Genomic DNA, 13889 nt, shown 5'->3' with positions numbered 1-13889 from the left:
TGAATGCTTTTACAAATGAATAGCAGTTCATCATCCTGATTTTGCTTCAAACAGTCAGTACCAATTGTGCCAATAATTAATTCTTCTACATCTGCTTTTAATTTTGCAACATCAAGTTGTTTAGATTCAGGAACTTGTATTAAATCTGTTTTATTTATGGAGCCAGAATCTGATTCTGCAGCTGATGGTGTGACATTTGACAAACCTTGATTTAAAGTTAAATTTGGCATTGTTTTATCTTTATGAATTTAAGTTAATTCAGAATAAAATTTCTCAGCCACCTTTTGAATTTCTGCATTTAAAGGATTTGCTATAACAGAATGTCTGTTTTCACTCCGATCAAAAACTGGTACAACAGGACCAATTGTAACTGGGACTGTCACTTCTTCCATGCCTTTTGTTAATTGTTGAATTAATTCTCCCTTTGCTTTAAAATATTCTGTTATATTTAGTATATCTTCAGGCAATATCCTCTTATCATTTCTCGGGAAATTATTTCTCGAGTTAGAATTTTCTCTTGGGGTATTTGTTTTGCTTCTCGATCTCGCTCTATCAGGTAATTTCATAAATCTGGGTGAATCTTCAATTTCCCTAGGCGCACTAGGAGAAATATCTGGAAGACTCCTTGGAGTGTAATGTGAACAACCTGGCTGATAAGGTGGAGGACTATTCAACATGTCTTCTAAAACTGCATCATCTAATTCTTGATCAAGATGACCTTTTTTCTGAGAATTCTTTTGACCTGATTCTACAACCATCTCCAAAACCGGATACAATCCTTCATGCATGTCTCCTTTCCTCCAACGACGCACTTTATCTTGGTGGGTTTCCCTATTTATGCCTCTCGGTGCTCCCCAATTTTCTCGCTCAAGTTCCATCATTTCAACTTCCCATTCAACTAAAGCTTCAAATTGAGTAGGTCTGGGTCTTGGTGAAAGAACCATCATTTTATCTCTTAAGTTTCTTAGAACCTTAACATTAAATGACCCATCCTCTGGCCAGGCTAAAACACCATCATTTCTAGTGTATTGCATCCAATTTTCAAACCAGAGAACGGTATGATAACCATATTCTCCTTCCATATATGCTGCAGGTGTTTTATACTTATGAAGTAATTTTCCACCACGCGCTTCAATTTTCTTGTCTGGGTTTTAATTTTCTGAAACCATGAAGGCTTTTTCTATTCTCTATTCCAATAACTCATGTTTTTAGACCAATTCGTATAATTTAGAAAAGATCGTAAATATTTCTCTGTTGTTCCGCTACTTTGACCAATCCGTGCGCGAAACTCACCAACAAGCCAATCAGGTTAAGCCACGTCACCACCTTGCTCAACCAATGAGAAACCAGTTTTCAGAAATTACCAATCAGCTAACAGCTCATTTCGGTCACGTGAACCAATCAGCGTAATTGCTGTGACGTATGTCAACCAATCACAGCGCGAACCTTGTGACGTATACTGCCGCTGCAGCAAAGCTGCTCGTATCAGTGTCACTCCGTAAATTCACCCCTCCATTACAAAATATTTTCACAGCGCCATTTTAAAACAATCCTTTTCAATGAATTTTAGTTAATAACTACGGAGAAAAACAAACAAACCATTTGTCCATTTCGCTAAAAAAAGTGATAGTTTTACCAAACATTCAAGAATCCACTCTCGTGAAATAGACGACGCTATTTTCACAAAAACAATTTTACAACTTTCATACGAGAGAAACCTATTCATGCAAACACTATATCTTTGGCAGGATTTTAACCAACCAATAGAAATCCAGAAGCGCCAGTAAGAATAGACAACGCTACCTCACCCTTCACACAAGCTCGGAAAAATCCTACTACTCTTTTCACAACGAGTTTTAAAACTGGCTCCTAGTCCCTATACTCAAAGCTAAGATTTCATAGGCAAACCTCACTATTCATGCAATCTGTCATACCTAAATCCCTAAACTTGTGTTGTACGTCCACAACACTTAGTGATATTTCTGTATCACTAATTTGAAACGAAACAAATGAACTGTGTAACTTCAGCTGTCACACTACTCTGCCGGCACATAGGCTTTTCACACTGCTGGAAAAACCTTTTGACAACAAATAACAACTAGACAAAACTTAACATGTGTTAAACATGTATCCTATGTAATTACCATGTAACATGTCAGTTACCATAGTAACCGAACTCTGCTACCAAGAATTTGATCCAGTGGGCCAAGAGAAATACTGTCTCATAAGTAAAACTCTACACCACAATACTCACCAAAATGTATAAATCTAACACTAGGCCCATATTTGACTGAGACATGAATTGACCAACTGAATCATATGACCTAATTGATCAAAAACACATTATATACATTTAATTAAGTCAGTATCATAGGCAATGGATTAACTAATGGTAACTCAAGGAAACAAACAAGACCAGCTTGTCATTTAGAAATCTATTTTATTAACTTAATTATAAAGCAGAATGCATTTTAAAGCGTAAACTCTTTTATTGGCAAGTTTTATTAAGCAAAATTCTTTATTAGAAAGGCACATTTGACTGGCAGTCCGAATTCAAATCAGCATGAAAAATGCTCAAACATTTAGGGTAAGTCCCTAAACTCTATTTCCCTAACTTAGCTTAAAGGAAACCTAAAGGGAAAAAGTAAAGTCTTAATGGATCTTACGTGAAACGAAAGTCCGACAGCATCTCTGGAGCACAGGAACGAACCATCAGTGCTCCTACAAAGGGGGCAATTTTTATACCTTTTTCCTATTTAAAACTAACTAAAAGAATACAAGTATTCGAGCAAGACGAAACACGATTGGTCTAGGGACATCATCCAGTGAATTCATTCATAGCAAAAGTCACGTTTCTTCAAGAGCGGCATTGTTCATAGTCTATGAGTGTCACAGGCTTCCCGTGAATAGAAAGATTAAGCAAAATCAACTATTACTTCCTTCGTCCAAGCTTTTCCGCCGCTGAACATCCTGTCCTTGACCATGAAAGCTGAATCAAATGTCCTTTCATATCTTTCTACACAGCCTTGTTTTCCGAACCACTTTTAAAGAATTATTGTAGAAAATATTTCCACTTTCAAACGTTGCTGTGCAAGGCCCAACTTTTGACAGGACTTCCGACATCCATTTTAGAAATAGGCCATAGCCTCTTTTAGCATGAGTCTAGTATGCAAGGAAACACAAGACAATAATTAATTCAAGAAATAATAATTATTCTGTTACCCACCCACTTTACTAATATTAACCCATTAGTCTATGTTACCTAGCTTTACATACAAAAGATAAACAAAACACAAACACATGAGATGACATGACATAAACAAAAGCACATTTTAAAGAGTGCACATGCTATTATTTGAAACAGCCGCAGTTAATGTACAATAAACCGAAAGACAAAGTAAATGTATTATTTAGAGCAGAATGACAAACATGACAAGAGCACAAATGATTAAACCTGTGTGTTCATGTTGGTGCACATTATTCTAGGTTATGTCAGTACAAAAAGCGTGCAAAACACGCAACACTCATTAGTAAATAAAAATTATGGGAGTTTCAATATTACGTACTTTAATTCAGAATTTATTCTGAAAGTCCGCTAAATCACTACTAATAAGGAATGTTAAAATGAAGAGCATGGTGGCTCAGGGTGCTGTACCAGGGACATTTGACCATACAGTCAGCAAACATCCTTAAGGCTATGATGCAACTCAAGGACATATCATTAAACATTTGCAAAAATTATTGCTTTTACAGAACAAAATTAATGCAAAGACAAAAGCATAATTCAGGCATCTTCAGGGACATTTCATATATATTATAACAGTAACTTGTACTTTTTAATTCTGCTAGCGCTAGGCTGACATTTGTAGTTTTGTGTTTTTCCTCACAGAGGGGATAAGTTGTGTTTTTTTTACATCTGTTTTTGTTAAATGGGCATTGTTGTGCATTTGATGATCGGCGTTTTTAAAGTAGTAGGCAGATGAGTTGGCCCTTTTGCTGGTGCCATTGTTGGGATTTTATTTATTATGGGTCATAATCTACTGTCCCTTCCATGCTTCCTAATAGAAGGCCTATTTCCTATAGGCAATGAGCAACCAGCGTCCCAAAGGCAAACCCGTCCACTCCCAAATGGACCCAGGAACCCTGGTTCAGTCGCCACAATGTGGTTTATGTATTCCACTGCTCAGCTGTGAGCTTGCCGTGCCACGGTTCCTTTAGATTGCAAACGTGGTTTTCACCCATTACAAAGCTCTCATATTTGTCAACACTGCTGTTAACACCTGAAGCCGAGTCTCATTGTCTTTCAACCATTGTCTGTCTCAATGAGCCCGGCCAAGTAATATACTGCGTTTTTCAGGCTAAACGGTTGTTCTTTGGTAAAACACAATCTAGATGTTTTCAACTTTGTTATAGATTTCAAACCTGATGCTATTTTCCTTACGGAAACATGGTTGAATGAGCACTCTACTCCTGATATTGCGTTGGCCCTTCCATATGACCACTGTTTAGTTAAACATGACATGACCAATTGGATCAAAAAGGGCCGCTGGATAGTGATTATCTTGAAGGTTAAGTATACCTGTCTTATAGATAATGTCCCTGTACCAGACTGTGAAGGCATTATTTTTTCGTTCTGTCTCTCGAACAATTTTACCTCCTCAGGTTCTCATCTTTACTGTCCCTCAGGCCCGCCTAATGTGTTGAGTTCCATGTTAACTGAGACTTTGTCCCCTTTTGTACTAAAAAATGCTAAAGTCAATGTTTTTGACTTGAATATCGACTTTGATGATTCCAATTGCGTCACGGCTCCTAACCTCTCTGTGGATCTAAAAGTTCTCAAACTGCAGGATTTAGTATGTGTATCTTTCTACACATACAGTGGGCCACATCCATGTCCTATTTTTTATAATCTGCCCACGTTGACTGTTGTCAGTCTATACCTCTAACTTGGTCTGACCATTTTGTTATTCTTGTATTTCTACGTGTTCTAGAGGTAGTTGTATCTACCATGACTTCTGCTATCTTTGCTAGACATTGGTCTAAACTCAACTTTGTAACCTACTGTAATATTTTCCAGGACACTGTTCCTGATTTGGAGGGGTCTATGGATGACTGTATCAGGAAAGATGGTAAATTAATTTCATCCACATTAGACCCTGTTATGCCTTCCATGGCATAAGGCAAGTAAAATTCACCTGCACCCTGGTTTAGTCAAAAACTTCTAGTTAGAAAAACAAGTTGCAAATGCTTGAATTGATTGCATGATAAAGCTCACCATTCTGCAAAAGAGCTCTCCCATATCGTGAAGTCACAGATGGATCTAGCTTACCTGACTTTGCTTTCTAATCTTTCGTAAGGCAGATACAATGAATTTGCTGGCTTTTTTCAGGATGGTAGCTGACATAGATGCTTCCTTCAATGCCTTGACAGAGGAGGACTGTTTCACTGTTCACTGTTTCTGTCCTAGGTCCGGTGCCTGCATTATCAACTTTTCATGTTATCAGTGGAACAAAATTTGAGGTTCATTTGTGTTCTATAAAGTCAGGATCCCCTAAGGATTTGTTTCCTCTGCCGACTCTCAAAATTGTCAGCACCCTCCTCTCTACTGTTTAGATTAATCTTCTTAACATGTCCATTGTGGGTGCTGTGGTCCTGAAACATGGAAGCATGCTATGGTGGTCCCTTGCTAAAAAAGCCCGATGTAAATAAAAAATGTATTGTCCAATCGTGCTTTAGTCTGTTCTTCCGAAGATCCTTGAAAAACACATAAACCACCAACTGTCAGAACATCTGGAATCCTGCACTCTTCTTCATTTGTCCCAGTCAGGCTTTTGCTCTGAGTACAGCACATAATCCACTCTTGCTGGGGTGAAAGAGAATCTTAGATCGAGCTTGGATTTTGAGGACTGCTGCCCTTATCTTTTTTCTATTTGATTGCAGTCTTTGACACTGTCTCTTTCCTGTGATCTGTAGAAGACTTGCAGAAAGCAGGATTCATGGCACTGCCCTTCAATTGTTTCTCTCTTTCCTGCATGAACACTCCTTCCAAGTCATCTCAAAATCAAATGCTCCTATAGTGTGGTAGCTGCCTCTTGGGTTTCCACACTCAGGGATATTCTAGGAGCACCACACCTTCTAATGTACATGCTGCCCTTTTGTGGATATAGAAGAGGCTTTTGGTCTTACTTTATTCTTGTATGCTGATGACACACATTTTGTCATGTCTCTTTCTGCAGATGATGACAACAGAATCTTCGACCATGCCTTGCTTAGTGGTTCAGAGGATTCGGAAAACTTTTAAAGCTCAACTGAAGTAAGACAGAGGTTCTTGTAGTAGGATATATTTACATTTCTGGGACTCGGAATGGTGGCCAGAAGATCATTTTCTAATCAAAAACTGGTTAATAAAGATCTTGAAATATGGCTTGAAAGAAAGCTTTCAATGGATTACCAAATAAATAGGGTGTCCGCCAGCTGTTTTGACCTTCTTAAATACCTGAGAAAAAATCTTAGGCTCCTCCCCATTTCCACCTTAAAGACAATTGTTAAGACTCTGATCCTCTACTAATTAGATTATAGCAATGTACCCTATCTGGTGCTGTTAAGCCATCTGGGAAGAGGCTACAAATCATACGGAATCCAGTTACACGCCTTCTGTGTCTTGTCCTTAAGCTTGCCTCTCTGTCCATTCAGATCTGCAGCCTTCACTGGCTTACTGTTGATAAGCATATTACGTTCAGAGTGCTCTACTGCATGCTTAAAGCCATGACTCAGACATTACCTTAGTTTTTAAAGGAGTTAGTTCATCCTTATCTCCCTAATCGCTCAGTATGCTCGGGACACCAGAAGTTAGCAGTGATCGCACCAGGGCCGGCCCTAGGCATGTGCAAAGTGTGCACCTGCACAGGGCCGCCAAACCCCAGGGGCCGCCACAACGAGGATCGGATCGGAAGGATCAATGATACATCGTGGCACTGGCGACCCCCTGGCAGGATTTGGCGGCCTCCGGGTCCGACCCCGGCTTCCAATACTAAGTTCCAAGTCCGATAGTCACAGTTCCAAGCCCTGACACAGTGAGTCACCCCCCCCTCCCTTTAACTTCCCTGGCCTCTGGCTCTGAGTCCGCACCAACCTCGTTCTTGATTGGGCAGCAGTGGCGCCGGGGTGTTTCAAATCATCATGACTGTCACCCGGCTGGCTGGCACAGACGCCGGGAGTCAGGATAGAGTGATCTGCGGCAGCGCGCAGACTCAACCTAACCTCCTGCTTGACTTCCGGACCCCGCGTGCGTAACTAACTTGTGGGACTGGTGGCGTTTGACTCTCTCTGCACAGCCCAGCCATTTGGTGGTCGTCGACGTCGGAGTCGGACAAAAGCTGAGCGGCCCCTGAGCTCAGACTGAGAATAAAGTGAAGAAGTTAGTGTGAACGCACCTGCCGGGTAAGGGCAGAATGGATCCATTCTCTCAGATGATTGATAATGATATTTCTGCACACTGTTTGTGGCACTGACTGACTATCGCGACGCGTCATGACAAGCAAGCGAGTCATATGAAGATAGGTAGCCGAGCGTGAGTGTAGCTGTTAATGCTTGAGGTCGGAGGGGAGAATTTACTGCACTGCAGCCGGGAGTTTTGCCGCATCGAGGTAGGCTGCCCGCTGTCTGTCTTCCAGTGGCAGTGGCTGCCACTGATTTCCTTTAGGCCTCTCTCCGCCTGTGTGCCTGCAGGGCCTATAATAAAGGTGGAGTCGGGGGTACTATTTTGCATTAAATTAAGCTGCAGTATATGGCTCGAGTCCCAGCCAGCGGAAGGCCTAATCATTGCCGAGTATTACATTTTGGAATCACTGACACTTTCTCCGAGGGGCAGGGGGCCCGCCGCATTCAATTTGCCGGTGCCCCATCCATCGACTCATAGGCCGCTGTCTGTCTTCCAGTCAGTGGCACTGGCAGCGGGCGTGGCCTCCCATGTAAACTGGTGGTGATTGATTTCTTTAGGCCCCCTGCTCCGCCTGTGCCAATAAAGGTGAAGAGAAAGGGTATTTCTGCACTATTAAGCTGCAGACAGTTGAAATATGGCTCCAAGTCCCAGCGACTCCTGGGGGCCCCTAGAGCTCGGGGGCTGGGGAGCAACCGGGCCAACCAGAGCACTTTCAGTGTGACACAGCCAGGCTTGGGCCCCGGTGGAGTGCGGAGTGAGCTCCACTCCGTCCGGACCCCCTCTTCCGGGGCCCCCACCTACGCTCCCTGCACAGGGCCACCATGAGCCTAGAGCCGGCCCTGATCCCATAAGTCAATGTAGAGAGACAGGAAGGTTTGTTTTTTTAACATATCTTGCATCATTGTAACATTTTGCGATTTCTTAATTGCGAGAATTAAGGAATCGCAATTAAGAAATCGCAAAATGCTATGCATCATAAAATCGCAAAAGGCCCATAGGAATCAATAGGAAGGCATTCACATTTTGCGAATTTCAAATTGCGATTCGCAAAATTTGAATGCAATTTAAAGGGTGCGGGGGATCAAAGAACCCCTCCCTGTACCCCTGAAATTGAACTGTAAGTGCAATTTACACACACACATGACCCAAGGACATGTGTGTGTGTAAATGAAAACTTTCAAATATGCAAATAGTGCATGTTTGAAAGTTTTCGATAAATTAGCATGAAGTTCAACTTCATGCTAATTTACCCCTTCCAAATTGGGGATTCGCAATTTCAAAGTAATCATGCATTGCATTTAAGAAATCGCAAAAATGCGATTTCTTAAATGCAATCGCAATTTAAGAAATTGAAATAAAATTGCGATTTCTTAAATTGCGAAAATAGCAAAATGCTTCATGCATCCCAAAAATGGGATTTGCATTCGCAAACGGCCTAATTTAGTCATGAATTCTTCAACCTCCTTGCCTTAAATTTTGAAAAAGATCACACTAATTCTTCTTCCCTTAGTTTTAAGCTGTATGTGCCTAGGGCCAATTCGAATGTACACAGTGAACCAAAACAATAAGTGAGAAAAACGAAAAACATGGAACAACTTCTTGCACAAAAGGCAAGTAAATCATGAACTCATGAAATTCACCTCAAGTGCTGTACTGCCCAGGTGTAATAAATACCTGAACTGAGATAGAGCAGTCACAACATTGATCCATAGTCTGCTGCCCTCCTTGTAGTTGCCAGTTTTTTCAACCTCTTTATAGTGCTGTTCTAATTAGAAGAAGAAGAGGAAGAATTCTTTATTGCTCAGTTAATTAAAACCATTGCAATCAGCATATTTACATGTAGGTGAACTTAAAATGAAACTTTTGTCTAGTAAAATATGACTATCAAACATTTCAGTTAAATAAACTTTAAAATGTTCTAAGAACTTACTTGAGCAAAAAATATATGTTGGAAGGCGATTAGGCTTTCGATTATCTAAATGCTAAGTCATTTTGTGAACAGGAAGAGAAAAAAGAATAAAAGGCAGGCTCGCAGACTCACTGCAGCCTTTACAGATTCTTTGGGGTTCGTAATCCATCCGTGGTAATTGTGGCTTGAGTTTGTGGTAGCGGCTTGATGGGGCGGTAGTCGGAGTTAAATGTTGTGTGGGTTAGTGTCTTCCGGGCTCTCCCTTCTGTCGTTCTGCTTCTTACCAGCTTTTTCCAGGAATTTTACCAGATGACTTGCTAATTGGATGTTTTTTCCATCAAAGCATGCTTTGACTGCCTGCCGGCATGTCCTTATTCCCAGTTTCCTTAGGGTTGGCTTTAGATGTTGTCGGCGCTCCTTGTCCAGACCTTTGCAGATGCATATTAAGAGAAGGATGTCCTATTTTGTGTCCCCACATAGTCGACAACTTGATGGCATTTGTGGCCGTTTCCACGGGGGAAGATGGATTTGAGATGGGAGGATGCCCAGCCTTAGTTGTATAAATTTCTCCGTTGTGGACCGTGTAAAACCGGCTCCTAAGTCGCTTTGGCATGAGCTGCTGGTGTAGTTTTGGATGACGATCCAGCCGTGTGCCCTTTTAGTTAATGCAGCTTTGTCCTCTATTAGAGACTAGCAGCCTGATTCATCATTCTCCCGTTTTGCGAGCCCCTAATTGCGATTCATAGCGAATCGCTATTAAGGACTCGCAAAACGGGATTCATGTAGAAATTGCATGAAGAAATGCGATTCCTACATATTCCTTATTTGCGATTAGCAAATTGCTAATCGCAAATAAGGAATAACTCACCGTTCATTCCTATGGGCCAAAAGGCCCATAGGAATGAATGGGGAGTATTCCTTATTTGCGATTAGCAATTTGCTAATCGCAAATAAGATAGCGATTTGAAGGGTGCCAGGGGTGTCCAAAGGACACCCTGTAGCACCCCTCAAATGAAATTTTACACAGGTGTTGCACACACACATGTCCAAAGGACATGTGTGTGTGTAACATGCAACTCAGAAAAATGCATTTAAATGCATTTTTCTGAGTTTTCGCAATTTACCACGAGGTCTGACCTTGCGGTAAATTGCGGTCAGAAATTGCGAATTCGCAAAAAAAAATTGGATGATGAATTGCATTCAAGGAATCTCAAATAGAGATTCCTTAAATGTAATTCCTCGCAAAATTGCGAGATCGCAATTAGCGATTTTTGCATTTGGGATGCTGAATCCCAAATGCAAAAATCGCACTCGCAAAGGGCCAGATTCTCAGAATCTGGCCCTTTGCGAGCGCAATTTTGTTTGATGAATCGGGCGGATGGTCCTTACAGATTTATTTGCTAGTTGTTTGAACAAATTATGTGAGATGTTGCTCTTCCAGGCTTCTTGTAGTTCCAAAGTTTCTATGGAGTGCTTTAGATAAGTTGCGGCAGCACTCGTGTTTCTCCCTGATAGCTCGTTCCAGTGATGATAATCCATGGATGAGGCATCGGCTCCTCGTATTTTGTGCCAACTTTTGGCATAGACCCCCATTCTTTCTGTTACTTGATTTCTCAGGCCAAATTCGAATCTTATCTGTGCTTGTGAAGTGTATTTGGGCAGATTAAATAACATTCGCATTGCCCTGGCTGTTGTTTTGTTCAGTATCTGTGCGTCCTTTCCTCGGAGGCATTCACTTCCGTAGGTGATAGCCGGTGTTAGTTTTGCTTGGATTATTTTTAGGAGTGCAGTGAAACTGCGGCCAGATAATTTCTTTTTAAGGTTTCTCAGTGCAGCTGATATTGTGGTACCTCTCCTTGATATTGCTTCCTTCTGAGGGAGGAATGTCCCTTTTCTGTTAACAATTACACCCAGGTATTTGTACTCGTCCACGGTTTCCACTGTTAGGCCTCCCATTTGCCAGAGAAATTTAGATGTGGCCGGCTTCTCATTTACTCTCATGGCTTTTGTTTTGGAGAGGTTTATGCTGAGGCCGTTCGTGGCTGCATGGGTATATGTTGTGTTGATTAGGTGTTGTAGCCCTATCGCGTCCGGCTAATTAGCACAATGTCATCGGCGTACATCAAGTTTGAGACTATAAGTCCTCCTAGTTTTGGGGCGTGAGGATTGCATTCGTCTAGCATTGGAGAAAGATCCGACATAAAAATATTGAAGAGGGTCGGGGCTAGAACGCACCCTTGTTTGAGGCCCTTGGTCGTCTGTACTTTTCTTGACAGGCAGTCTCCTGATGCTAGCTTGATTTGTACCCATGTGTCCGTGTGTAATAGCACCAGTTGTGATAGTAAAGTTGTCGGCATTTTCCTGTTGGCAAGCTTCTCCCATAGTAAATTTCTGTTGATGTTGTCGAAAGCGGAAGTGAAGTCAATGAAGCATATATAGAGGGGTGAACTGGCGAGTTTGGCGGATTCAATTAGCAGAGTTAGGGCCAGAATGTTTGTCATTGTTCCTAGTTTTTTCCAAAAGCCTGTTTGGGTGATCGGGATTACTGCATTTTCATTTACCCATTCTGTGAGCTCCTCTAGTAATAGGCCAGCATAGTATTTGGCCTCATTGCCAATTAAAGCAACAAGTCTATCATTTTTTGGTTCATTTTTGCTGCCTTTCTTATGAATGGGAGCTATTATTGAGCCTTTCCATGAGTCGGGAATCGTTCCCATTTCGGAAATCTGTTTGAATAGTGGCAATAGGGCTGCTGCCCAATATTCCGGATTTCGTTTGTACAAAATGGGAGGAATTCCATTGGGGCATGGCGCCCCCTCTGTCTTCCCTTTTGCTATCCTGCTTATCATTTGTTTTTCTGAGAAGCACTTTGAAGTTGACTCTGTTTGTTGTATGAAGTCTGAGGTTTTTCTGTTGAGTTCTGATGACTTCTTGGCAGAGTTATTTGTTGTTGTATTGAAATGGAGCCATAAAAATTCAGACCAGGCTTCTTCGGTGATATGTGAGTTTATGCTGGGTTTTCTGGTATCCTAGAGGTCATTCACTGTCTTCCAGAATCTTCCACTGGTGTTAATTCCTTTTGCGTTGTGGAGCAGCTTTGCCCATAGGTCATGCTCTGCCTCCCTTTTCAGGTTCCAGATTAATTTCTTCTTGATGGATTTTTGTTTTTGCAGTTCCTTTTGGACTTCTTTGTTCAGGCCTTTTCGGTGTAGTTGCCTCAGTAGTTTGTTGATGTTTTCCTTATGAATTTTTAAATTGATGTTCCGTTTTATTTTCTTATCTTCCTCTTCCTTGTTGCGAGATTTCTTTTTGGAACTTGGTTGGTTTTGATTTTCCAAGTTTTTAAGGGCCGTTTTTGAACTTGTTTGGGAAGTTCCAAGGCTGCTGGTGAATGATTCCCATCGGCTTAGATTATCTGTCCGGGGTTCTATGCTTTTTTCCCACAGTTTTTTCGCTTCTTTTTCGAAACCTTCTAAGTTGTGCGTTTTCCATTTTATCCTTTTTTGTATAACCAAGTATGATAATCCCACATTAGCTACTAGTAAGGTGGCCGCGGCCCCATAGGTGTCGAGAGTGATCTCTTGCGGTAGGTGGTCGCTGGCTGCGGTTGTTCCTATTCGAAAATCCAGAATTTTGCCAAATAGTTGTAGAGATGAGAATGTGAGGTCTATTGTGGAGCTTGCCATTGTGTTGTGAAAAGTGGCTGCCGATGGGATGTCGTTTATGAAACTGCCGTTTAGAGCTACAAGGTTAAGATGTTCCAAATCTTTCAGGCTATCTCTTGACAATCTGCTTTGTTTTCCCCATTTGCTGGCCACCTGTTGGGGGATTCCCCATATGTTAAAATGTTCTTCTAGGAGTGAGTCCCTTAGCTGGGGCCCGCCTAAGTACATGTTCTAATTAGGATTATAGGTTTCTTGCAAAGATGAGCATCAAGGTTATGCTTGCACCGCAGTACACCATTGTTGTACTCCAAGGCACCATACGATACCTTAAGCCAAATGATTTACAAGTCTCTTTAATGCCCAGTGCTGAAGGAACGATCATTTAACTGCAGCAATTCTCCAGATGTGGCCCACTCTAACTGCTACATTACTGTTAGTTCAGTGCACATGCAATTTGGGAATACAGAACACCACAGTTTTGCATCTACTTAGCCCACGCAATAAAAAAAACAATGGGTGTAAGAACTAAGGTATCAAGATCATGTAGTAAGACATGCACACGAACGCTGTTGGCCAAGAGCTAGCTTGTCACATGCGCACCAACCAGGGAGAGCAATGGCATTTATAAATGCTAATCAAGAACACTCTTGCACAGAACAATAAATATATACCCCTCCTGCCAAAAAATCTGCCAATTACATCCTATGATAAGACCGACAACTGCTGCACAAGGAGAGGGGGCATTGATAGGGCAGATAGAACAGATAATTAGATCCCTAATACTCCCTCTTATAGAGAGATTGAAAACAATCAACACCAATTTAGGTAAGCTTGAACAAATTACCGCTAACAATTCTAAAATGTTACATTCTCT

At 41.4% G+C, this 13889-nt stretch overlaps 1 pseudogene; it reads right to left on the bottom strand.

Annotated features, from left to right (window-relative positions):
- Window positions 1-11431: 11431 nt before the first annotated feature.
- Window positions 11432-13243, bottom strand: LOC147727513 (uncharacterized; annotated as a pseudogene).
- Between the last annotated feature and the right edge of the window lie 646 nt (window positions 13244-13889).

The sequence above is a fragment of the Lissotriton vulgaris genome, chromosome 3_1, assembly GCF_964263255.1.
Source record: "Lissotriton vulgaris chromosome 3_1, aLisVul1.2, whole genome shotgun sequence".
Taxonomy (NCBI): domain Eukaryota; kingdom Metazoa; phylum Chordata; class Amphibia; order Caudata; family Salamandridae; genus Lissotriton; species Lissotriton vulgaris.
This window is presented reverse-complemented; position numbering and strand designations above follow the sequence as displayed.